We start from the raw sequence: 4,149 nt of genomic DNA, 5'->3' as shown, positions 1-4,149 counted from the left end.
TCAGCTAACTCCCGCAATTACAGCTAATCGAAATCCTGCTCCACGTACTATATATGATTATGCTAAATATTCTTTAACAGGACCTGACTCTAGCATAGTTAGACCTACTGTAGCTGCAAATACTTTTGAATTAAAACCTAACACTATTCAGATGATACAGCAGTTTGTTCAGTTTGATGGTTTGCAGGATGAAGATCCCAACGCTCACTTAGCGAACTTTCTGGAAATTTGTGGTACATTTAAAATAAATGGCGTTTCTGATGATGCCATACGTCTTCTGTTGTTTCCCTTTTCACTGAGAAACAAAGCTAAACAGTGGTTGAACTCGTTACCATGAGGGTCTATCACTACTTAGGAACAAATGACTGAGAAATTTTTACTAAAATATTTTTCGCCGGCTAAAACTGCTAAATTACGTAATGATATCTCTTCTTTTGTGCAGATAGATTTAAAAACACTTTACGATGCATGAGAGAGATACAAGGACTTACTGAGAAGGTGCCCTTACCATGGGTTACCGCTTTGGCTTCAAGTACAAACATTCCACAATGGTCTGAATCCCTCGACTCAGCAAATGGTTGGCGCAGCTGCTGGCGGAACCATTAACAATAAAACACCGAAAGATGCCTATGAATTTATAGAGGAGATGTCACTGAATAACTACCAGTGGTAAGTTATGAGGACAAAGACAACGAAAACAGCTAGCGTTTATAACATCGATTCAGTCACCATGCTCTCTAATCAGGTAGAACTTCTCAATAAAAAGATTAACAGTTTACTTGGTTCTACGCAGGTACATCCAGTAATGAGGTGTGACTCAAGTGGCGCAGGTGTGCATACAGAATACCAATCCTTCAATCTTACAACTGAAGAAGAACAAGTCAACTATATGGGTAACAATAACTTCCAATCTCAAAATAACCCATACAGTAATACTTATAATGTAGGTTGGAGGAACCACCCAAATTTCCTTGGGGTGGTCAAGTGAATCAAAAGCCACAAAATCCTTAGGGTTTTCAACAGCCACCTTATCAACAAAAGAAGAAACCAAACCTTGAAGAGATGCTTTCTAAATTCATCTCGGTGTCAGAAACCCGTTTCCAAAATACCGAGATAGCACTTAAGAATCAACAAGCATCGATCCAAGGACTCGAAACTCAGATAGGCCAGCCATCCAAACTAATCTCTGAATGACCACAAGGTAGCTTACCAAGTAATACTGAACCTAATCCGAAGGAACACCTCAATGCAATTAGTACTCAAAATAAGGAAGGGTTCATTGCACCGGAGCTAGAATTATAGCAAGACAACATGATGAACAAAGGTCGAGAAGAAGTAAACGAGGATGATCCTAAACAGGTAAGTATGTATTATGAACCTCGTGTGCCATATCCTAAAACGATGACGAAAGACAGAACAGAAGAACAATTCGGTAAGTTTGTCAAACTCTTAAAGAAATTACATATTAACTTACCCTTTATTGAAGTTCTATCGCAGGTGCCCAACTCAGCAAAATTCTTAAAGGAACTTCTGAGCAATAAAAGAAAATTAGACGCTATATCGCATGTGGAACTTAATGCAGTCTGCTTAGCTATTCTAAAGCATAAGCTACCTAACAAATTGAAAGATCCAGGGAGTTTTACAATTCCTTGCTTAATTGGTAGTTTATATTTGAATAATGCTTTAGCTGATCTAGGGGCAAGTATAAATGTTATGCCGTATAAAATGTTTAAACAACTAGGTCTCGGTAAACCCAAACAGACTAGAATGAGCATACAATTGGCCAACAAAATAGTTAGATTTCCTAAAGGTATTATTGAAGATGTTTTCGTTAAAATTGATAAATTTATTTACCCAGTAGACTTTGTCGTCTTAGATATGGATGAGAATAACGAGGTACCTTTAATTTTAGGACAACCCTTTTTAGCAACTGCCGGAACCATTATTAATGTAGGCACAAGAGAGCTAACACTTCGTGCAGGAGATGACGCAGTAACACTCCAAGCACGCGACTCAGTCAAAACCTCTAAGACTCAAGATAATGCTATGAAACTTGTCGATGACAAAACTAATATTCAATCGTTCTTGCAGGAACCTCCTCGAACTAAGACAACAGAGTTAGTGCACTATTATCAAGTAGCAAACAAAGACACCCATGAGGAACGAAGGCTTCAAAAAGAGGAGCTAGATGAATGGCGAGCACACAAATCGAGAACACATGATAAACCGAAACTATGCCAAAACAAGCCCGATACCTCTCCTAATCAACTTAAGGTTGGTGATAAAGTCTTACTAGATGCCGCAGATCCCCACATTGTCACTACCATACCAAATGAGGAAATCCCTCTTACGGTACTTAGTATTTTTCCATTCGTTACGGTTGAGGTAAGTCACCCTAAGTTCGGTACTTTTAAGGTAAACAATACCCGTCTCAAACCTTATTTTGTCAAGGCTAATAGCAGGAATGAGGAGCATGAACTCCTCAAACCACCATGATCATTCAACGAAGAGGTAAGTCGAGCTTAGACTATAAATAAGCGCTTCTCGGGAGGCAACCCGAGCACTAACATATTTTTAATTTCTAACACTTTGAATCATTAACTTAATCTTTGAATTACAAAGTTTTTCATCACACACGGCCAGGCACACGGGCTTGCCTAAAGCCGTGGCCAAACAGGGGAAGAGACACGACCGTGTGGAAGCAGGACATGATTTCCCCAAAATCGGGGTGCGATAAATCCCCACGGCCGTACGACATGGCCGTTGGTGAACTTGATAAGAGACCACGGGCGTGGGGATGGAAAACCACGGGGGTGCCAGGGACAAGGCTCGATTCTGTTACTTCGACACGGGCGTGAGACATGCCCGTGCCATTCAGCCATGTACAATAATACATGGGCGTGCTACCATAACACACGGACGTGAGAGAAACAAACAAAGCTAGGCACGACCGTGAGACATGGCCGTGTTTGACACATGCCCAAGACACACGGGTGTGGGATAGTAGCCGAGCATGACCTAACTCGCAAAATTTGAAAAATACAGGCTCACCCTCAAAGTACACGGGCTTGACCCTAGGCCGTGTGAACCTCCCCTATATAAGCAAACCACTGTTCATCTTCTTCCCCTTTTCAAAACCCTAGCCAAAATCTACCCTTCCCCATTCCCTAATCCCTACTCTGGCCACCATTCCCCAGATTCTCACTTCCCCAACCCCCAAACAACCCTCAAATCCACTCCCCTTGAATTAATCCCCACTTTCCCCTTTCTATACCCTCCATTTTTCTTCCACACGGCTATATCCTTACATGCTCGTGCTCGTCACCAACACGCTCGTGCACCGCCTTACAACAACCTTTGGATCACTTTCTCAACCTTATTTTTCCAATTTCTGTTGCTACATTAGTATTCTACATGTTTTACATAGATATTATTACTATTACAAATATGTTTTAGACAAGTTAGGAATTTGCTTTGGAATTTTCTATATTTGAATTGTTTAAGCTACTAAATAGCATATACTAATTTTAGGCCTCTTGCTTAACTACTGATGTATCTTGGATTCTATCAATGCTCATGTATTTTCAGGAACATTATGTCGTCATCGAGAGGCAAGAAGGTCGCGGTCCCATCCTCAAAGAGACGTAGTGGACCGGGTTCTTCCTCGGTAAGTGCTACAGTCGAAGTTCGGCACCCGTTCCTTGAATTTTCGCAAGCTTCGCAGGAGGAGCTATTTCAGATACTATGCACACGACCCCTCACTACAGGTCGCTACATTAACTGGGCTGTCGCAGAGCAAGTTCAGCTAGCTGATGCCATCCGTGCCCTTCTGTCCACAGACTCATGGAAACGGTTTTTCATTATTACTGAGCCCGCTTATTTAGAGCTAACTTTAGAATTATGCTCTACTTTTCATTTACAGGTGGTGATGACGAACAATGACGACCCAAGCATCATTCATTTCTGATTAGGCGGTCTAGTTCACGCGATGAGTGTCCCAGAGTTTGGAGTCGCTCTAGGACTTTACACTGATGAGTTTATGGAGGAGGAAGACATGAATGCACTATCACGAAATATCTACATTTCTTCCTCCTTGTGCTGGAAAGCTTTGGCACCACTCTCTTCCACCTATGACCCCAACCGCTCGAA

The 4,149-nt window shown here is 41.6% G+C and overlaps 1 non-coding gene across 1 annotated transcript; it reads right to left on the bottom strand.

Moving 5' to 3' along the window:
* Window positions 1-409: 409 nt before the first annotated feature.
* Window positions 410-516, bottom strand: LOC121205377 (small nucleolar RNA R71). The gene has a single exon (XR_005900456.1). It is a non-coding gene; the product is annotated as a small nucleolar RNA R71 (small nucleolar RNA).
* Between the last annotated feature and the right edge of the window lie 3,633 nt (window positions 517-4,149).

The sequence above is a fragment of the Gossypium hirsutum genome, chromosome A08, assembly GCF_007990345.1.
Source record: "Gossypium hirsutum isolate 1008001.06 chromosome A08, Gossypium_hirsutum_v2.1, whole genome shotgun sequence".
NCBI classification, from domain to species: domain Eukaryota; kingdom Viridiplantae; phylum Streptophyta; class Magnoliopsida; order Malvales; family Malvaceae; genus Gossypium; species Gossypium hirsutum.
This window is presented reverse-complemented; position numbering and strand designations above follow the sequence as displayed.